This window comes from Ambystoma mexicanum, chromosome 5q (genome assembly GCF_040938575.1).
Source record: "Ambystoma mexicanum isolate Mex_15411 chromosome 5q, UKY_AmexF1_1, whole genome shotgun sequence".
In the NCBI taxonomy this organism is placed as follows: domain Eukaryota; kingdom Metazoa; phylum Chordata; class Amphibia; order Caudata; family Ambystomatidae; genus Ambystoma; species Ambystoma mexicanum.
The window spans coordinates 488,824,714-488,848,172 of NC_090933.1; the positions used below are offsets into that span (position 1 = coordinate 488,824,714).

At 44.9% G+C, this 23,459-nt stretch overlaps 1 long non-coding RNA gene across 1 annotated transcript in view; it reads right to left on the reverse strand.

Moving 5' to 3' along the window:
• Window positions 1-371: 371 nt before the first annotated feature.
• Window positions 372-23,459, reverse strand: part of LOC138498596 (uncharacterized) — a 79,876-nt gene continuing 56,788 nt past the window's right edge. Inside the window, exons 2-3 of the long non-coding RNA XR_011278772.1 lie at window positions 7,179-7,291; window positions 372-599 (exon numbers count right to left, since the gene is read on the reverse strand). This is a non-coding gene — a long non-coding RNA (uncharacterized lncRNA). The remainder of the gene's footprint in view (window positions 600-7,178; window positions 7,292-23,459) is intronic.

Consider the following 23,459-nt stretch of genomic DNA (forward strand, 5'->3'; position numbering starts at 1 on the left):
GTTTCAATTTGTCTGCTTTGTCTATACATATACTCATGCACCTGCTCATCTTTGTCTTACTCAGACATCATCACGCACAGGCGGTGAAAGGGACAAGCACACCCCCCATCGCAAAGGCTTTTGAACAAGCTGTGCAAATGAACAGTGAGAGATAAAGAGCCAAAAGAAATCACACAACAAGTGACTTCACGACAAATGTGTACAGAATTAAGACAAGGATTCTCTCCCAAAGATCCATGCTAAATGCATGGTGAAACATGTATAGAGAGATAACATTTTCTGAAATGTTCAAAACAACAAGAAAAAGATAAAAAAAAAACCTTTATTTTGGAAGAGAGACAAAATGTTGTAACATATATAAAACAACAAGGTAAAGACAAAATATCCTTTATTTTGAAAAATTTGGAAAATTGGAAAACAGAAGTATCTGCCAGTCAAGTGGCACAGCGATTAGAGCGCTCGCTTTGACATCCAGGTTCGAATCCTGGCAGGGTCAAACTCAGCCTTTCATCCTGCCGAGGCACATAAATGAGCACCACACACCGTGGGTAATAATAAGCAGCGCTCAGATACCTCTTATCTCGTAATTTCTTGGAAATCTGAAATACAAGAAAAATAAATCAATAATGAAAAATGAAACTAATGTCTGGACAGTGTGCTTTTGACTACATTTGAAGCATTCACTTTATAATTCAACAAACATAGGTATTGGCACACAGGTAAAGATACCTTTTGGAATTATATAATATTTACTGTTATAATGAAATGGTCACAATATAGGTATCTACTGTGTCGACAACCACACACAAAAATGAGGCAGATTTGCCTAGGACGTATGCCAATTTCTTGACCAAAACATTTTGAATATAAATAATAATAATAAAATAATAATAAACATTGAGTTTCAATTTGTCTGCTTTATCTATGCATATGTTCATGCACTTGCTCATCTTTGTCTTACTCAGCTTATCTCAGCCTTCTAGGATGGTATGCTCTTCATCTCAGGTTTTACGTTTTACTCAATGGGCCTCATTGCACGCAAGGCGGTAAGCCATGGGGCTATTAGCGCCATGGCTTCCGCCGGTACCTTACCGGGTCCGCCTTGGTGGATGGCGGAATTAGCGCCATATTCCAAGGTGTGTGGGGGCGCTAATTCCTCCATCCACCATTGCCCCTTCACCATTGCCAGTCAGCCCCATAGGGCTCCATGTTAATGGTGAAAGTGCTAATTACGGTACCGCAAATTGCGGTACCGTAATTAGCACCAAGATCCCTTTGCGGGTCCCATACTTAACGGCTGTAAAAACCAGGCGTTAAGGGAGGACCCGCAAAGGGACCTCGTAGTAAGGCGGTAAGGGTTTACCGGTACCGGTACCCTTACCAGTACCGGTAAACCCATACCGCCTTCCGTGTAATGAGGCCCAATGTCCTCCCTGTGCTTCATTACAATTTAGTTCCTTTCCTACATTTGTCTCCATGGCTGTGGAATAGGCTACCTTTGCATATTCGTTCTTTCCTTGCCTTTCATTGTCTAAAGAAATGCTTATAAGAACATGTACTACTCAGTGTGTTTCCTACCTCCAGCACATGAGTATTTTTTCGGTATTGACCTGCTCTGCATTTAACTTATTATATTTATAAAACATGTTCTTGATTTTGTAGTGGCAGGTTGTATGTTAAGTGTTTTGGATAAAAGCACTATATAAGTGCCAATAATCAAAATAAATACATTTGCCATTAATTATAGCTTTGTTTCAGATGAGATGTGTTTAATGGGCACATCCTCAACACTAATTCAATGTTTCCTTGAATTTGAGGATTGTTGACTCTATTTCAAATGGGAATAAAGCAGCCCATAATTAATTTAATAGGAGTTTTGAGTCATAAGAATTGTGAAATGCATAAATACATTGGAGAGGGCATCAGCAAATCTCCCATTATGTAAAGCATGTTCCAGTATGCCTCATAATCATTGGTGAGGCAGTGAAAATCTGCCCACTGAACGAATAACAGCTCAATCAGGTACACTAGACAAAATGGCATTGGATGCAAGTTTATTTCACAGAGAGGATTAATTCCTATAATTTATTTAACACCCTTCCCGCACCTCGCAGTGTTGTAAATAGGATTCAAATGATAGGAATGTTTTCATTTCAGAAAGAGTGGGAGACCAGAGAGGAAAGGGTTCCCTGGTATAAGTGGAATAGTACATGATTTTCAGGTGGACCAAAAATAAAACACAGTTTGAAAGCATATCCAATGGGAAGAATCGGCGAAAAAAGAAACAGTGAGAATGTATTTTGCCACTCCCAGGGTCTGGTTCAAGAGACTGCTTGGGAGTTTAGTCACAGTGTAGAAGAGTTGGGAGGAATGTATAATAGAGCATGGACAAGCAGCACAAGATGGGGGAAACTATATGCTAGCCTATATAGCTAGGATTTTAAGTAGGGCATCATAGGATACATTTTCCTTTGTATATCAGTTGCAGAACAATCCAAGTAATATGCTGACTTGTTTCCTTTATGTGGTTATGTTGGTGGTCTGTTGGTGTTCCGCAAAGCTCTGTCTTGGTTCCACTCCTCTTTACAATCTACGCCTCTGCTCTTGGGGCACTAATCTCCTCCTTTGAATTCTCATACCAACTCTTTGCGGACAACACCGACTGTCCCTCTGACAAATATTAAATGGCTTCACACTGATGAAAAACTCAAACAAAAGAGGTGCTCTCATTCCCTGTAAAATACGCTCTCTTATATCTTCATTGGCCTATTCAGTTCCCTTTCAACACTGCCAAGCATATCTTAAACACTCTTGTATTCTCTAAACTGGACTACTGTGTCAGCATCCTCTTTGGTCTCCCCAACTATGCTTGCTGTCCTCTCGACAAGATCATTAACTTTGCTACCCAGCATCTCTGTGAACTCTGCCACTTCACACCTACTTCCTTGTACTGTCAACAGACTGGATGGCTGATGATGCAAACTAGGGACAGATATATCTGCTCCAGGTTCACATATATATCTGTGGAAAGGCACCACTGTATCTATCCTGCCCTATCCAACTCTACAAGCCTTCGCATAATCTCCACTCTTCCTCTTTGACTACCCTCACTCGTCCCGTTCTACCTCCTCTTGCTCCTCTTGCATGGAATTATTTTCCCCCAGAAATCTAAGAAAACAGTCCACACTAATTTGTTCAAAACCAAACTAAAAGTCTACCTCTTTGCCTCTGAGTTGTCCTCTTACCCTACCTCTCATCTACCTTCTAGCTGACATTTTTCCCTCGCCTCTACACTCCCTAAATCCCTCACATTCTTTGCCTCCAATCTAGCACTTCATCCACCCTGGTCACAACAGAAAAAGGAGAAAAGTGCAGGGAGCACTGTGGACCACACTCTGCGTCTTGAGATGCCAAAAATAAATAGAAACTTAGGGTCAGGTGACACAAAGTTGATTTATTAACAAAAATTTGAGCCACAAAAGCAGGACACCAGAGGGACTGAGTCCTGTACGATACGTTTCGCGCTAACGTAGCGCTTGTTCACAACTTGGAGCAATTTCAAATGGGCTAAGAAATACAAACGCAGTCCTTTCTCAATGATTACAGTGTATTCTGGGATCCTGGAAACAAAGTGAAAAGCAGGCAGACATCGAATGACAACACAATAGCATGATACATGTTAGATGTCAGTCAATAAATGTTAAATGCAAAATACATTAGAGCACACAAATTGTGACACAATAACTTAGACATTTCACCCCTGATGTTAAATGCTAAGGGCAATTGTCTGGGGTGGGGGGGGGAACACAATAGGCAAGGGAGAGAGAGGTTAATTTACAATCTCCCAGGGAAGACTTGGATTGTAGTGGAGATCTCGACCAAAAAGCAATCGGCAGGTTCATAAATTGTAAGTGCTTTTAGAGTCTGTGCGTGATGTCAGATGGAGAAATTAATACAGAAAGGGCTGAAATACCAATGCATGGGATGAAAGTATAGGAAGCAGCAATTCAATTAAATGATAGAATATGAACAGAGGGTGGAACAGCATTGAATGAACCATGAGAACTGGATATTACAATGGAAGTAACAATAAAGAATCAAATGGTAGAGGCAATAGCAATTAAAATGAGTTCCTATTCATGGGCAATGTATGGATATGAGAAACTACAGAGGATGGTAGCCCATGAAAGGCATGATAACAGCCATGTCAACAAAGACATGTTACAAGTTAAAGCACAAGTGCCTGCAGCAATGGGGCAAAATTAGCAGCAATGACAAAGCTAAGAAGCTAAATGCCTACAATTGCACAGAATAAGGTACCAGTTCCTGCAGCAGTAGGGCAAACGTAGCAGTAATGACAAAACTGAAAGACTGAATCCCTCTGAATGCATGAAATAATGTGCAAGTGCCAGCAGCAATGGAGCAAAATTGGCAGCAATGAAAAAGCTAAAAGACTGAATACATGTATCAACTAACATAAAAAATACTATCTAAAATTTGATAAAATATATTTTTGAATGAATTCATGTGACCCACAATATCATAATTAAATACTGAACTAATGTATAATCGCCATATAGAAAATGCGTCAAATATATAAAAGGTGTCGAAAATCACAATGTAAGGTGCTGCAGGCGAAATGGGATTGTTAGTCATCAAAAATGGACATCATATGATTCAAATAAAGTGCTTGCAAAATAGCTTGTGCTGAAAAAACACAAACACTGATTTCCTAACACACAACAAACAGACATGACCCTAAATAGCTGTTACCCGCAGTGCACTGTGAATAGTATGCACAGCACCTGATAAACCCAAAATATATACCAATTCCAAAGATGATGAAGAGGTCAAGGAAGGAAATGAAAAAAAGAAAGAATGGCCCAATGCTTCCTTGTAGACAGCCACAGAAACCAATGAGAGCAGAGAATTTACGCAAAGTAATTAGCATCTTAAATGAGCAGCAGTGTTCAGACGAGTGTCCAAGAAAGATACTTAATGATGTGATGTTGACAAAGACGAGAGAAATATGAAGGAATTAAGCAGCCAGATAAAATACAGAATAAGTAGAATAGTATGGCAGATGGAAAAGTCATAGCCAATAGCAAAAAATGGGTAAGGACTAGACACCTATGAAGGTGTACAGTTCCTCACCAACATTATCTTCCATAGATACCTTAGTGTCAAAGTCCAAAATATATTTGGTCTCAAGCTGGCGTAGTTGAAGCACCATGTCACCACCTCTGGGATGTTTAGCCAAATGTGCCTCCCCAAAGAAAGTAACTGAAACTTGTTGTCATGGTGTTCCTTGAAGTGCTTGGCCACAGGATATGAGCAATCAGATGTTTTTATGGCACTCAAGTGCTGAAATATCCTAAGCTTTAATTTCCAAGTGGTGGCTGCCTACATACCACTTTTCACATGGGCAACAAAGGACATATACCACAAAAATATTATTGCAAGTAACAAGCTGTTTGCTGGTACAATACACTGTAGTTACAGAATGAACAAAGGATTTTTGGACAATTGCATGGGCACACACTTTGCATTTATGACATTTAGCAAAACCTGTGGGGGGCCCAGAAAACCACGCAGTGCCGATTGGATTGTTATTGGGAGGATGCCGAAACCTTGACACCAATTTATCCCTCAATGGCGGTGCCCGGTTCTAGGTCAAATTGGGCAATTGGAAAGTAAAGAAGATAAATCTTTGTCCATTGTAAGGACATGTCAGTGCCTCTGAATTATCTTTCTCACATTATGCGTGGATGTATCAAAGGTGATGAGTAGGCGTTGGTCATCACTCAAGGTGGATTTTGGAAGCTTGTTGGTATTGAGTAAGGCATCTCTATGTAGAGATCTGGCCTTAATAAAGGCATTTTCTATCACGGCCTTGGAATGACCCTGTGCAAGAAAATTAACAGAGGCATTGTCATAGCTTTCATCAAATTGCATGATGTTGGTGAAATTCTGTCTATATCGGACAAATTCACCATAAGGGATACTCCGCTTGCAGCTTGCTGGGTGGCTGCTTGTGAAATGTAGAGGAAGACCGGTATTGGTTGTTTTTTTTGTACATTGAGGTATGGAATCCAGAGGTATCTAAAATGACAGTGACATCTAAGTACACAATCTCGATATGGCTATGGGTTTTTGAAAACACAAAGAGTGGCTGCATTGTTGTTAATACTCTTGACAAAGGCTAACCAATCACATTCCATACCCTTCCAAATGATAAAAACATAATTGATGTACCCCCACCATGATACCACCCGAACAAGGAAATTCTCTGATTGTGTTGACCCAGAGACCAGTGATTGGTTGTTAGGAGAAAGACAGTTCAGAAGTGAAACTGAAACTGATTTCTTCTTTACCAAGGATTCCCAGCCTGACGACAGGGAATATTCATGAGCACGTGAATCCATGCCAGACCCCATGCTGGACTTTTTAGGGCAGAAGAGATGCGGTCCATGGACTTGAGGACAAGGTATATTGTTAGAACAATTGGAGTATGAGTAGTGGTGTTTGTGGGATTAGAAAGAACAGGGCAGAAATAGGTGCAAGAAAAATGTGCATGTGTAGGTTACGTTACTTTAGTGATGGTGATTTTAATGAAAGAAGTGCTGTGTTTTTGGGGCAATGTATTTGTAATATGTTGCAGTATTTTTAAAGAATAGGGAAAGTGTGGCCTAGTGGTAATGCAATGGCAAGTTTTTGTTGCAGCGGTATGCACTGAAAAACACATATTACAAAGGTTTCACATTTAAATCACACATGCCCTGAGGTGAGAACATCCAAACAGAAAGACATGTAAAAATATATGCTAAAACATCCATAAAGTAATATGATCACTGCACCAAAATACAAGCAGCTATAACCGCGGGTACAATCAGCAGGTTCATACCCACAGTCAAGAAAGCTTGCTTCAAAGTATGATATCCAATTGAAGCATAGGTGGCCATGGGTCTGGTCAACCGCCAGTAGCCTCGACCACCTGTAACATTTTTCAAGATTCAAAAAGACATATTATCAAGGTGTGAACATTTGAACAACAAAAAGGTACACATGAGAGCATGAATCAAAAACACATGTGGAATTGTGTACTGTAAAATCCATGAATATCACGATCAATTCACAAGAATTGGTACCATTGTAACCACGTCTAAGGGGATACTTACAGCCATGTCTGCAACCGCCAAAAGTACACATCGTCCCATTGGCTCAATGTTACCCGTGGCTATAACCCCTCTGAAAGGGCACGACATTTCATTGGCTGCTGTCGTAACTGCGGCTATTTAAAAAAAAAAGGCATCAAAGTTATTTTCCTTTTCCAATATACTTAAAAAGTTCTCTGCATGACTCTTAAAAGAGCTTTTAGGTTCTTTTACTAATATATAACCAAAAAATATTTTCAATAAGAGAAATAGTCTTCACCTGTATTACAATTTAAACCATCCTGGAACATTTCTCTGTGCTCTTTCTTTAGATGCTTAATACATTTTATTTTCCTGAAGAGAAAAAAAACCTGTGCTGCCTGTCAAATTCATTTCTCCACAATTGCAGCATAAACCTTTCATTTCAAACACTCTGTGTAAAAGAATATTATAGAAATAAACAACTGTGTTAGCCAATGCTTTGACAATACATCACCTATGTCTTCAACATCACTATGAACCACATTCTCATAATTCTCAAATCATCTAGTCTTCTGAACAATGAAATTCCTCCCCTTCTGAAATTTGCTCCATGTTATAGATATGCAAGGAAACAATAAATATACCCCAAAAATAGCACAATCTCCGAAAACTACACCTCACTCTCAAGCATTAAAAATGTACTATGTAGAACAACTCTTAATATAATGATAAAATATAATCTACAGTTGTATTGGCATATATACACATCACTCAAAAAAGTCAATTCTCTGATAGGTTCAACAGTTGAGCAGCTAAATGCCTGCATATAAATGCCATTGATTGACAAATCTAATTGTGCAGGTCCATATTAGAGAAAATTAAAACATAAATTAAAATAATACTTGCCACACAATCAGAGCAGATGAGAAAAATTATAATGAACACCACTTGATAGCAGTGGTTAATATGGCTAACACACACTACAATGTAAAGAAACCTTCAGATATATACATATTTTTAACACTTACTTTCACATCAGCCACAAACCTGCCATATGCACAGTGAGAGTTCTGGAATCAAAAGGATAAAAGTGCAGAAAAGGGTGCCTTTTATACTCCAAAATGAATACCAAAAGGACAATTTACTAATGAAACAACTAAAATGGATGACACATTTTCACCACAACCTATCACAGAGAGCTACACAAATAGAAAAGTAACAATAACCAATAACAAACAATGAAACTCACAGACATCTATTTTTTCCCAACCCAGCATCTTTCATAGCCGCAGCTATTTGATGTGGCTGCAGATCTTGCTTTGTATGCGTAGCTACACGTCATTTTTTTGCAAGCCCAAAATCAAACTGAGCCGACCTTCAAAACTTCAAAAGAAATGAGAACACCTAAGCAGATAAAATAACACAAACAAATACAATTATGTGCTGTATCATCCACATAACAATATGATTATTGAACAGAAAATGTATGCTTTATAGACGCGGCTATAAATATAGCTGCGCTTACGAGTACAACTAATAAAATGACGAAAAGTGTTGATGTGCCTACGCATGCGCTTTTGTGGTTATAGAAAAGCCCTCCATGGCTGTTTGCTGTTAGCCGAGGCTTTACCAAAAAACATGAATAAAACATGTATTTTGACACCCCCAAACTCCAAACAAGTGTCCCTAACATGCCAAGCAGCCCCCCATCCACTCCCCATGGTCCTCCTCCACTCCCCTAGTCTCTCCCAATCCCCCAAAACACTCAATGCACCTCCACCCAAAATGTCAAATAGCCACAGCAACCACATGTCAACAAACACACTACATGCCATTTGCCAGCATATAGCCACGGCTGCAAAGGGTGCCAGTTTTACCCGCGGGTAGCAACACCGCACACTGTGTTTTTTAAATCTGAGTATGGAATATAAATGACAAAAGAGACAAGGTGTCAATAGAATAAATGACTGCTTATGGAGTTATTTAAAGTGGATGATGATAAAGTATACATAGTAGTTAGGATTTAGAAGATTGGGGTTAACTAGGGTGGATAATGTTTTAAAACAGGTAAAGGATGGGTTGGACACAAACAATGAGACTATAGTGCATGGAGAGTTCTACAATCAGAACAAACAAACTACATAAAATGATAGCTTTTATACTTTCCAAAATGAAAATCACAAAAAGAGGACTTTATTTACTAACCAAAATACAAAAAGGCTGAAACATTTTGGGTGTAACGTATCACAGACAAACACAGAATTACAACAGTAACATCAACCAATTACAAATACCAAAACACACACATCATCCATACCCTATTCATAAAAAGTATTACAAATTCAAACTAGCAATCATTTTACTGGAAACAGAGAAAGACTGCAAATATGATGGCTGGTTTGAAAACTGTGTGGCTGATCAGAGACAGTTGGCTGTTTTGCTTACTGACATTTTGTGAGAAACTTCATATTAACATGGACCTAGGCTTGAGAGATTTTACAATAAATGGTCTGGATTGCGGGGGAATGCACTGGTTCCAGGATTTTCCAAAATTGTTCAGTCTGAAAAGCAGAGGGCACCCAGGCGCCATCCTAGTTCTTTAGAGAGAAAATGATTTGGGGAATGTACGAGGTGTGTCCCTTACTTTAATGAGGAAACAAGACTTAGAAAAAATAATGGAACGTTTTCCTCACATCGTCTTATCTTTTCCAATCTGACACGGAGGCAAAAATGGAGATGGACCACCAAATTTAATGAAAAAATTGAAAATTCCCAGATAAATGTTAATAAAGTAGTTTCAGCATTCAAGAGAGACCACAACCCATTATGAATTTCAAACAACAACATACAGTTCTACATGGCCAATTTCTATAGACATGATAGAGCACCTAACCGATGAAGGAAATACAGTGTTCCTTCATAACATCAAACCAGTATTCCAAATGGGCTAAATGGGCTAAAATACTACACTTAGTGTACCCCAAAACATTCCTTTCATGGACTACTTATCACATATAAATACACATATACAATAAAATGATACTCACATTTTTTTTTTTAATATTCATTGACCTTTTTTATAAACGCAGTTACACATCTTTAGTTAAAGGGGGGCTCACTTTGGGTTTTATAACACAGAAGAAGTTAACATATCATTACAGTAAATGACTACTCATGTAGTTATGTAAGGTAGATTAAGATAAAGAAAGCAGAGTCAAATAAGTGACAGTGAACTAGGTGGGGATGGCATGATATGGGATGGTATTGTTTATTTATATAGCGCCTATACACAGGCAAGTGTTTCAAAGCGCTCAAGGAGGGTGGGAACACAGGGAAAAAAACAACAGTCGCTCAGTGCCCTTGAAAATCTGAGATGATAATAGTCTGCACAGGCAGAGTAAGCACGTAAAAAAAATACATTTAACAGAATGGGATATAGCAAATAGGCCTGACAATAATTCTGCAATGTTAACAGTGCAATTAGGGGTGAAGACAAGGGAGTAACAGACAGACGATCTTCAGGCGTGGTCTGTACGGATCGAGCAAGTGCACACAGGGTCAGAGGGTGGAGGGGATCAAGTGCACCCGGTCGGTTGAGACTGGGGTAAGCGCTGAGAGAGCCACTCTTTTGGGTAAATTTCTCAGTGCATTGAGTGTGGGTGGGATGTAGGGCCCTGAGGCAAGTGCGAGAGAGGACTGGCAGGGGTACTGGGACCAGTGAGACTCTGAGTTACACCAGGCAGACAGTCAGCATGATGTAAGGAATAGGAGGGCGAGAGGGAAAGAGAAGAAAACTAGGTTTGCAGGGTAGAGGGCAAGAGAAGGAAGAGGAGAAGAGGAAGGTCTTGAGGAGTTTCTGGAATTTCAGGAGATCCGGCTCAAGACGTATGGTGGCAGGGAGTTTATTCCAGAGGAAGGCACCTGCTAAGGATAAGGATCTCCCTCCAAATCTTTGCTTGAGAACCGGCTCACTCGCAGAAGGTTGCAGGTAGATGCGCGGAGGGCTCGTGAGGGACAGTATTTAGGTAGGCAGTATTGAAAGTCGGTGGAGAGATGCAGTCCCTGGGTTTGAGGCCAAGAATAAGTCTTGTGGTTCTGTTCTGGATGAGTTGCAGAGGGCACAGGGCAGAAGAAGGGAGGTTGAGGAACAGGTTTTTGCAATAGTCCAGCTTGGAGAGATCCAGGGCTCTGGAGACAGTGAGCCTCTGGGGGAAAGTGAGAAAGGGTAGAGTACCTCTGAGGGGTTGTAGCTGATAGTTAGACCTTTTAGAGATATCTGAAATGTGAGAGGAGGAGAGTGGAATCAAAGATGACCTCAAGGTTTCTTGCTTCGCAGGTGGGTGCAGGTGCAGGGCAAGGGAGGCTGGCCAGAGTGAAAGTGGGAAAGTGGAAGCAGGGGTCCGAATGCAAACAATCTCAGTCTTAGTGGCATTGAGGCAGACATTGTTTGCAGCACACCATGACTGAATAGCGGACAATTAGATATGAGCAAGGAGGAGGAGGTGGCTCAGGGTTACCTGAAAGATAGTTGAGTGTGATCTGCGTAGCAATGGAAGTAAGAGGTGAAGGTGGCATTCACCCATGCCAGGGCAGACACATAGACGTTGAAGAACCAGGGGTATAAGTTAGATCCCTGGGGTACACCACAGGTTGAGAGAGTGATGGTCAAGTGAAAGGCTCTGAGTTTCACCTGGGATGGGTGGTCAGAGAGGAAGGAGGTTAACCACGCCAGAGCCTGACCTGCTATTCCCAGGGTCTCACGGAGATGTGCAATCAGGATGTTGTGGTTAACAGTGTCGATGGCAGAGGAGAGGTCATGGAGAATGAGGATAGGTGGGTGTTAGTGTCAAGATTTGCGAGGTCTTCAGAGGTGTTCAGAAGAGTACTTTCCGTGCTTCTGGATGCTCTAAAGCCGGATTGATGGTCATGGAAGCAACCAGTAGATTCAGTGTGTAGGGTCAGCTGAGAGATAGCCAGTTTCTCCAGTAGTTTCCCAGTATAGGAGTGATGGAGATAGGGTGGCAGTTTGCCAGAATGGAGTGATCGGCAGAGGGATTTTTGAGCAGAGGGTGCACAAGGGAGTGCTTCAGGGCAGTTGGGAAAACTCCTGAGGAAAAGGAGAGATTGCAGAGATCAGTCAAGGCTGGGGCAAGGGAATCAATATTGTCTTTAATTGTTTTTGAGGGGCAGGGGTCCACCTGTTTGGATGAAGCCTTCATAGATCGGACTTGTCTGGTAACCTCATCTGGGAGAGAAGAGAGGGTAAGCGGAGGGGGGCCAAGGGAGGCTCCGGTGTTGGTGAATGCTGTGGTGTGGAAGAGAGAGTGGAAAGGATGGCTTGGGTTTTTGTGATGAAGTGTGCAGCCAGGGCCAAGCAAAGTTCCTAGGTGGGAGTGACAGATGAAGAGGCAGCTGCAGAATTAGCCAGGACCTTGCAGACTTTGAAGAGTTTGGCCGTGTTGTTTGATGCCGCAGAGATGCAGACTTGGATAAAGACCCTTTTCTTGGTGTGGATGCAGAGTCGATAATGCCTTTGAATAAGGCGGCAGGCCAGTTTGTCTGATGGTTTGTCCAACACATTCCATTTCCGCTCAGCTGCCCTACACTTGCGTTTAAGGGCAGCCAGGTCGGAGTCATACCAAGAGTTGCACTTTTTGGAAGGCTTCAGTCAGACCCTCATGACAAGGGCAAGAGCGTCAAGTCTGTTGGAGATAGAGGGATTGAGGTTAGTGAGGGCTGTGTCAGGATGGCAGTCAGCCAAAGGAATGCGTGGGGGAGAGAAGGAGGAGGGAAAAGCAGCCTCTGTCACTTGCTTCATGGGTCTGGCGATTTTGAAGCCCAGTGGCTGTGCCGAACATATTGCTGCAAGAGGAGAGGAGACCTTAAGTTGTGTAGAGAAAAGAGAGTGGTCAGTCCAAGAGAGGGAAGTTGTGAGAGGGATAGAGAGAGGGATGTAGAGATGATGGCATCCAAGGTGTGGTTCGTGGTGTGTGTGGGGCCAGAGGGAAGGATAGAAAGGGTGAGAGAGTCACAAAGGTTGTGGAAAGGGCCTGAGGAGTTAGGACAGTCCAGATGGATGTTTAGATCACCCATCAGTAGGAGTTGAGAGGAGGAGAGTAGGGAGGAGACAAGGTCAGACCATTCTGTGAGGAAGAGAGTGGACTGACCTGGTGGCCGATAGAAGGTGGCCAGAAGATTTAGGGGATAGTGAGAGTCTGCAAACTAGGCTCTCGAATGAGGAATAGGCCTGAGTAGGGATGATGGACACAGGTATCCATTCTTGGAAGATGAGCGCCACTCCCCCACCTGTCTTCTTAGGGCTGGGTGCAGAGAGGATTTTGTAACCTTCAGGGAGGAGTGTGTCAAAGCCTGTGATGGAGCCACACTTGAAGCAAGTCTCAGTGATGGCGAGCACATCAAGATACATGAGTTTGAGGAGGTTGCAGATGTCAGTCGAGTGTTTGATGGCAGATTTTGTACTATACAAAAACAAGTATAGATAGGCAGACAGACGTACAGACAGACAGACAGACAGACAGACAGACAGACAGACAGACAGACAGACAGACAGACAGATAGATAGATAGATAGATAGATAGATAGATAGATAGATAGATAGATAGAGCGAGTGTTTATAGTGGCAATGTGGAGCAGCTTGCCATCTTTGAGGGTCTTCATCGGGGGGCACAGGGGATGGTGGTCCCCCCAGAGGGTGGCAAGAGGGCCAGGATGATAGTGGAGAATAGCGAAGGAGCCAAGGCTGAAAAAGGACTGGGGCGGTACGGCACGGCAGGGGCACCTGTACAGAGTTGCAAGAAGGCACAGGAGGCACAGGAGCCTGTGCAGAGAAGTAGGAAGGCACAGAAGGCAAGGGACAGAGGGAGAGGTGAGGTTAGAGAGGTGAGGGAGGAGCAAAGGGAAGAAGGTTGGGTTGGGGACCCTGAACCATGATGGTTCTATTGAGAAAAACATTAATGATGACTCTGGAAATGGTGAAGAGGTCAAGGAGAACCTCCCAGTGAGTGCCACTATTAATGGGAGAAGAGGCGATAGGAGAGAGAAAGGCGACCTTGTAGCGAGTCCATAGGTCAGGTGAGTTGACGAAGATGAGGATGTCAGCGATAGTCTCTGTGGTGGAAGCCATGATATAGTTGTCTGCAATAGGAAGGCCTGGGTTGGAGTCCAGTATGTCCTTCATAAGGTTCTTCCAGCCAGATCTAGTGACAGGAGAAGGATAGGAGACAGTGAATCAGTTGGAGAGGATAGGAGAGATAGATAGACATGGTTGGCTACAGTGAAAGGGGGGCACTTTGCAGTCTGAATCACTGATGCACATAGAGGTAGGGGGTAGGGAGATGTGGATGGCAAAAGGTGGAGGGAGGAGACAGAGGTATGCCTGCCAGCTAGTGAAGAACACAAGCAGCCACAAGTCACAACTAAATGTGATTTTCAGCAGGAGAGGTGAAATACATGTAACAACTAGGCAGGCTAAATTCGATTTTCAGCAGAACAGGAGAAATACATGTAACAACTGGGCAGGCAAAATTTGATTATCAGCTGGACAGGAGAAGTTCATGCAGCAGCTGGGCAGGCTAAATACATTTTAATTGATTAGAGAGAGGGGGGACGGTTGGTGGTGGTATAGAGAGGGGGCAGGGAAGGTGTTGTAGAGAGAGTGGGTGTGATGTGGGTGAATGGTGGTAGAGAGAGTGGGGGAGGGTGTACAGAGAGTGAGGCTAGGGTGGGTGTGGGTAGAGATGTTGGGGCTTTATAATGGGAGTGGGGCTAGGGTGGGAGGGTTGAGGTAGAGAGAGTGGGGGTGTAGAGAGACTGGGGTTGGGTGCGTGGTTGGGTTTAGAGAGAGTGTGGTTGCTGGCCTTAGAAAGAGTGGGCTTGGTGGGTGGGTGTTACGCTCACATGGTATCCACGGGGGCGCCACACGATACTGGATGGAGATCTAAGCGCTATCCCGGACCGTTCTCTGCTTGGTTAGGTGCCAGACATTGGGTAGCACCTATAACAGGAGAATGGAGGGTTAAGATACTGGTTCTGTGATGGGTGGACTCCCACCTCCCTCTGCTCACCTTAGGTTTTTGTGGGTTCGAACTCTCCGTCTTGCGTCTCTGTGCAGGGGCGCCTGGTTGGTGTGGGAGTTCCGTGGACTTAGTTGCTTCACTGGTCCACGTGCCCTTATGTCAGGTCCAGACCGGCTGTGACTCCAACTCTGCTTGCTGTCTTCCAGGTGAGTTATAATGTCTTTTCCGTCTTTATTGTGTCTCTTACTTTCCCTCCGTTTTATCTGTCTTCTCAGCGTCTTGCTCCAATATGCTGTTCCCTAACAATGTCACTTTTTGTTTTCATAGGGATGGTTGCGATCTTGGAGTTGCCTCGCCAATGGCGAAGACCGCGATGAGTTATTGATGAGCGGAGCGCTGCGCTGTTTATTGGTGTTAATTGCTAACCTGTGTTCTCTTCCCTTCTTTGTACAGGTTGCGGTGATGTTCCAGATTGATGAGTGATCGAAGCGCTGCTTGCCCAGGTAAGTGCTTTGATAATGCTGACCTTGTTCCTTCTCCCTTGCAGGTTGCGGTGAAACCCGGAGATGGGTGAGGTAAGAGAAGCGCAGGGTGCTGCCAGCACTTGCTGCGTGCCCAGGTAAGAATTGTTATTAATGCTATCCGTGTTTCTTTACCTTTGCAGGTTGCGGCGAACTCCAGAGATGGGCGAGGTAAGCGAAGCGCAGGATGGATTCACGACCGGTTACTTCACAGGTAAGTGTTCTTGCTCGCTAATGCTGTTCTTGTTCTTCCAGGTTATTAATGGAATCCGGATCTAGGGCTTCAGGAGTGGAGTGCCGGAGAAGCAGATGAGCAGGAGCTGGACACAGTGAGCGTTACGCTGCAGGAGTGCAGAATAACACAAAGCATGTTCTGCTGTTTTGGTGTGGTTTAAATAGCCCAGGTAAAGTAGTTCCAGGCAAAGTAGTTCCAGGCCCAGCCACACCCAAAACACTAGACCGCATGGCTTGGTTCTAATGAACTGAGCTGTGTAATAGGCCTCCATGTTGGATTAAGGTCCAAAACTGGTATTGCTTTATTCCTGACTCCATGTATGTTTCTGAAGGAGTTTTAAGGCCCTTGGGGCCAGTGTGAAGGACTTTAGCCCCACTGCTGCCAGTGTTATACCTGGGGTGGTCAGGGGCATGAATCATGACAGTGGGAGTGGAAAGAGTGGGAGTGGGGTAGAGTGGTTGGGGGTAGAGAAAGTGGAGTAGGGTGGGTGGATGGGGTAGAGAGAGGAAGGGTTTGTATGGAGTGGTGGTGGGTAGGGGTAGCGACAGTGGTGATTGGGTGGGTGGCAGTAGCTAGCGAGAGTGGGGGTATGGTGGGTGGGTGTAGAGAGCGTCAGTGTAGGTGGGGTGGGTGGAGGTAGAGAGAGTGGGGTTAGGGTGCCTGAGGAGCAGTAGAGAGAGTAGTGGTATGGCCGCAAGAGTGGAAGGTGTGGGTGGTGGTAGAAACTGTTGGAGTTGTGGGGGTAAAGAAAGTAGAGGGTGGAGTAGGTGAGTGGGTGCTTGTAGAGAGATTTTATGTGGGCCCGGTAGGAGAAGCACAGGGTGCTGCCAGGACTTGCTGCTTGCCCAGGTATGAATTGTTATTAATGCTGTCCTTGTTTATTTATCTTTGCAGGTTGCGGCGAACTCCGGAGATGGTCGAGGTAAGTGAAGCGCAGGATGGATTCAAGACTGGTTACTTCACAGGTAAGTTTTCTTGCTCGCTAATGCTGTTCTTGTTCTTCCAGGTTATTAATGGATACGGATCTAGGACTTCAGGATCGGGCCGCCGAGAAGCAGATGAGCAGGAGCTGGACACGGTGAGCGTTACGCTGCAGGAGTACAGAATAACGCAAAGCGTGATCTGCTGTTTGGGTGTGGTTTAAATAGCCCAGGTAAAGTATTTCCAGGCCAAGTAGTTCCAGGCCCAGCCACACCAAAAACACTAGACCACATGGCTTGGTTATAAAGAACTGAGCTGTGTAATAGGCCTCCATGTTGGATTAAGGTCCAAAACTGGTATTGCTTTATTTCTGATAATGAGCCTGGCCCCAAAGGCACCAGGACTGACTCCATGTATGTTTCTGACGGAGTTTTAAGGCCCTTGAGGCCAGTGTGAAGAACTTTAGTCCCACTGCTGCCAGGGGGCTGTTATACCTGAGGGGGTCAGGGGCATGGATCGTGACAGCACTCGCCCTAAGGCCCCTCTCAAGGTATTTCCTCCATCTGGCTCACCTGGTTTGGTGGGACGGTTCCGATGAAATCGTCTTACCAGGCATGGCGCATGGACGTGCTCGCCAGGCTCCTGTCCTGAGGGCCGTATCCCTTCCAGTCCCCTAAGTAATATAACTTGGACCTGGTGAGTTTAGAATCTAGGATGTCCTTGACTTCAAATTCGGGTTCTCCGTTAACCAGTACTGGATTTGGTGGTGTTTTGACACGAGTTCCAGGCTGAACAGGTTTTAAGAGTGACACGTGGAATACGGGATGGATCTGCACATTTGGTGGTAAAGCTAGTTTTACTGCCCTGGGATTTATAATAGCCTTGATGGTATAGGGCCCTAGATAGCTGGGATGAAATGTTAGAGTTCCTCTTATGGGCATGTGCCGAGACGCCAACCAGACTTCATCTCCAACTTTGTAGTCTGGGCTTTTCTTCTGCGTTGATCAGAGAACCTTTTCTGCTTTCTTTGGCTTGGATCAAGTGTTCTGCTGCCTTTTTGAAGGCTTGAGTGATGGTTGTACGTAAAGTCTTCATCGCGGGCATTTCCAAGGCCATGGGGGTATCTAATTCGGAGTACGTGAGTGCTTTCCATATACGGTATAGAATGGATTCTGTCCGGTAAAGGTGTGTAGCTAGTTGTTGTAGGCATATTTGGCTATCCACAGCACATCCTTCCCGCTTTCTTCCACTTGATGTAACATGCACCATAGGTATTGCTCTAGTGTCTGATTCGTCCACTCCGTTTGGCTATCAGTTTGGAGATGGTGACTAGTGGACAGACGAATATCGATTTGGGCTATTGCACAACTCTTCCTCCAGAAGTTAGACACAAACTGACTCCCTCGGTCAGAAATCAAGATGGAGGGGAAACCATGTAATCGTACGATTTGCTCGAAAAACTCCTTTGACAGACTGGATGCGTTTGGTAGACCCTTAAGCGTAATGAAATGGGCCATTTTAGAGAATAGGTCAACAACCACTAGGATAGTGTTGGACCCTTGACAGTGAGGCAGACCTGTGATGAAATCGAGGGAGTGTGTGTGCCAAGCTACAGGTGGAATTTCCAGGGGTTGAAGAAGGCCCGCAGGTCTTTGTTTCTGGGATTTATTCTGTGCACAAATGCCACATGACAGGAGAAACTGCATAATGTCCCTTCGCCGGGTCGGCCGCCAATAATTTATTTTCACCTTGGCTAGAGTCTTGGCAATTCCTGGATGTCCTTCTATAAGGGTGTCGTGATAACCAGAAATGACTTGTTCTTGTAGGGCCTTATTCAGTAGATATAAACGCCCTCTGAAATACAGGAGTTGGTTCTTTGTTGTGTAATGTTCACCTTGAGTTGTCCAGTCTTGTAGAGCCCCAGTGTTCATTAGGAGCCGAATTTCCTTTTTGAGTTCGTCCAGAGATAATGTTGTTGTAAATCCTAGTAGTTTGTCACCAGGAATAATGGCCACCGGGTCTGGGGTTGAATATGCTTTCTCATCAATACCCATGCGGGAAAGGGCGTTGGCTTTTCCGTTCTGGACTCCAGGTCGGTACGTGATTATGTAATCATATTCTGCGAAGAATAAAGCCCGTCAGAGTTGACCGGATGATTGAGCCTTTGCCGTCTTGAGGTATTGTAGGTTGCGATGGTCGGTGATTACTGTGATGGTATGACTGGCGTTTAGGAGGTAATGCCGCCAAGCCTTAAAGGCTGCCTTGATCGCTAGGAGTTCCTTGTCTGTTATTGCATAGTTAAGTTCAGGTGTAGTACATTTTCGCAACCAAAAGGCCCCGGGATGTAACTGGCCTGTTTTGGGATCCCTTTGGGAAAGAACAGCCCCCATTGCCATGCTGGAGGCATCTGTTTCCACTATATATGGGAGATCTGGGTGGGGGTATCGTAGCACCGGGGCTGAGGTAAATCTTTTCTTGAGATCCTGCAAGGCCTTCTCCGCCTCTTCTGTCCATTGCAACAGTTTGTTGTTTTTTTGTAATGAAGAAGTGATCGGGTGCACAATCTGGGAGAAACCCGGGATGAATCGGCGATAAAAGTTTGCAAAGCCGAGCATACTTTGGACAAATTTGTCTGAAGACGGTGATGGCCAGCTAAGGATGGCGTCTACTTTGTGCATATCCATCTGGACCCCTCTGGGAGTGAGGACAAAACCAAGGAACTTGACTTCGGTAACATTGACCGAGCATTTTTCAAGTTTGGCATATAGCTGTGCTGTCGGAGTTTTGCAAGGACGGACCAAACGTGTCTGACATGGTCCTTTTTAGAAGAGGAGTACACCAAGATGTTGTCAATGTAAACTAGGGCACATACGTCAATCAATTCCCATAGTACATCATTCATGAAGTACTGGAACGCGGCGGGAGCGTTGCAAAGCCCAAAGGGCATCACCTGATATTCGTGTAGCCCATACTTAGTACGAAAGGCGGTCTTCCATTTGTCTCCTTTCTTTACCCCTGAGGTCCAATTTGGGCATCCTTGACTTGGTCCAGCAGTTCTGGGATAAGGGGTAGAGGATAACGGATTTTAACTGTTACCTGGTTTATTGTACGGTAGTCGATACACGTTCTCAAGTCCCCCTCCTTCTTGTGTACGAAGAATAGGGGCGAGGCTGCCGGGGATTTGGACGGGTAGCTAAAACCGTTTGCCAGGTATTGGTCCAGATATGATTTCAAGTGGCGATTTTCAGGTTCGGTGAGTGTCATGATTCCTGTCCCTCATGTCCCCAGCCCTCCAAGATGTCAGGCTGGAGCCAGGCCACGAACACCTACATGGCCCTCAAGGGCCTCTCCATCCCTCCAAAGACCCACTTGGAGTCAGACTTGACGCTTGTGGCACCAGACTCGCCCATAGGATAACATTGGGGATTGGCCTTGTAGTGCATTGATGGGGACAAGATGGATGCCCTCACATATTTTGGTTCCCAGAACTGCATGGGCGGTCTAGTCTTTTGGGTGTGGTTGAGCCGAGAGGCACCTGGGATACCCAGAGACTATTTAAGCCACACCCAGGCTGAGAAACATGCTTTGCGTTTTCTACCCTGCAGCTTGACACTCACCGTGTTCGGATCGGTCTTCAGTAGGCCAGTATCTTTCTTCTGCGCTCAGCTCCTGCAAGAACAAGAACACCGTTAGGAACAGCCTTACCTTGCGGCGCTTCTGCCCATCAGTCATCGCTCCTTCTGTTCTGCGGGCATCTTCGGTGGTGTCATTCCCATCCTGGCACACCACTTCCTAAGGAAAAGGGAAAAGAACAGAAAAAAGGCATTAGTAAGCATTCTGCAAATCTTTGTTTTTTTAAAAATAATGTACGAGCTTCAAACGCTTTCCTGAATCCCAGCTGCTCTGGGGGAACTCTGTCTCCGGAACTTCTCATCCATCTGCAAGAGGGAAAAGACACTCCAGGTTAGCGTGGAAACATCTAGAGGCGCTGCATACCGCACGCTTACCCACCGCATTTGTTCTTCATAACCGGCATCCACGCTGAAAACGTTGCGGCACCTAAAAGACACAGAAAAAGAACTCAGTTCAATGCAAATACGAAAGGGGTGCGTTGCGCATCGCGCTCTCACTCACCTTCAGCACTACTCATCTCAGCAGCACGCCACCATCCCCGGACGCCGGCCAACATCTACGGAAGGAAAGGAACGAAGTTAGAGAACTGTTCAAAAGACTAATTATACTTACCTGTCGGACTCTTGCCAGTCTAGTAACTAGGCAGCAATGAGTCTGCATCAATCAACGCGCCCCTGCGTTGAAGGCAGCATGGAGAGCACACTATCCAAGAAAACAAGGTGAGCTGTGGAACAAAGGGAAGGGTTGGACCCCGGGGAAGAAGGGGTTCAAGCACACAGAGACAATAGGGAGTTAAACTCTACCAATCCCTTGTTTCAGGCCCAGTCTCTGGTCGAATAGCCTCAAGGGAAGGGTTTGAGGTCGTAAGAGGTCAGAACAGGCTGAGTGACGTCCCCGTGGATACCAGGTGAGCATTACAGAACACAAAGCCTCATATAAAAATCCACCTGGACGTCATGGAAACGTCAGAAATCGACCAGTTAGCCCACATGTTGGGGCAGCTACGTTCTGCAGTACATGCAGCCAGGCAGGAGACCAACACCCTGAGGAGAGAGCGGATAGTAGCCAGAGAACGCACTGATGATTTAAGCCGGCAACTTCTCCAGTCACAAGCAGGGCATGCACAATTGTCGGGAAGCATGCTCTCGATGCCAGCGCCATCAGCCAATCCCGTTCAGATAACCCTTCCTGGGGCAGTTCCCTTGGCCCAGCCCGAACGATTTACGGGGGATCCCAAGAGGTTTGCAACGTTCATGAACCAGTGCTGTCTGCACTTCCTTTGTAGGCCAGGGGACTTTCCGAATGACCAATCACGGGTCACTTTTGTGCTATCCTACCTGAGTGGTAGTGCCGCGGACTGGTCTGTACCCTTTGTGGCCCAAGACAATCCTTTGCTGCATGACTTCAGGGACTTTCAGCAGGAGATGGAAAAGCTGTTTGCCCGTCGTACTCATGGGCAGGCATTTGACAACAAACTTCTGTCCCTACGCCAAGGGAATCAAGACCTATTAACATACATAGCCACGTTCAATAGACTCGTAGTTGAAGGAGAATGTCCAGTGGAGAAGAGAACCACGTTATTTCATCGAGCGTTGTGGGGGGAGCTCAAGGATGTTCTCACACAAGTAGTGAACCCACCAAAAGACTGCTCAGAATTCATTGACCTTGTTGTTCAAATGGATCATAGGTTGCAGGACCGAAGAGCAGATCGAACCAGACCGGACCCTCGCCCTATGTATGTGCGTTCAAAGGACAATACTGCCCGAACAACGGAAGGTTCAGGAGAACCAATGCAAATCGGGGGGGTCAGATCCCCCTTGACTAAAGCGGAAAGGGATAAAAGGAGACAGCAGCAGTTATGTCTGTACTGAGGAAGGTCAGGTCATTTCCTTAAAGAGTGCCCTGTGAAGCCACCGAGGAGGACGGTAGGGGCCACCGACAAGGAAGATACCATCAAGGAATCGGAAAACTTCCTAGCCCAGCAAGTGTAGGCGTCCACTTGTGGAGCGAAGAAAGTGAACTACAGACTTCCCATTTTGCACTATCTGTGGTCTTGATCAATCACCAACAACCATCTCGGATGCATGCAGTAAGAGCGTACATAGACAGTGGAGCCGTTGGGAATTACATTGACCAGGATCTTGCGGCAAAGATGGGGCTTCCGTTACGCCCTAAATCAACCACCGACACTGTTATCACATTCGACGGCACGAAAATAGCTTCTGGTCCAGTATCCCAATGCACTGCAGCTTTAACCCTTCTGTGCCATGATGGACACCAAGAATCTATTGTTTTCGACCTCATTAAGGGACCATAGTTCCGGGTGATTTTGGGAATGCCATGGTTGGTAGCTCACAATCCTCGAATCGATTGCCGAGCAAAAGAATTGGCCTTTCCCGAGACTTGAGCCCACACATGTTATCGCCAAGAGAAACAACCAATAGACACCAGAACCTCCACGCTTGCGACTGTGGCAATCAGCACCCTACCAAGTGAATACCAGGACTTTCAAGATGTCTTTAAGAAAGAACAGGCTAATACCCTGCCACCGCATAGACTATACGATTGCCAAATTGACCTGATACCCGGCGCACAAATCCCTTGTGGGTGAATTTACACACTCACGGAACCAGAAAACCAGCACCTGAAGGCCTATCTTGACCAATACCTGGCCAACGGGTTCATCCGTCCCTCGAAGTCTCCAGCACCTAGTCCTCTATTCTTATTACCGGAAAAGGAGGGGGACTTGAGAACGTGCATCGACTATCGCGTACTGAACCAGATTACCATAAAAAATCGCTACCCCCTGCCACTGATCCCTGAATTGCTTGATCAAGTCAAAGATGCCCAAATCTACACAAAACTAGACCTGAGGGAGGCATATCACCTTGTTTGCGTAAAACAGGGGGACAAATGGAAAACTGATTTTTGCACCAAATACGGCTTGTACGAATATCAAGTAATGCCCTTTGGCCTT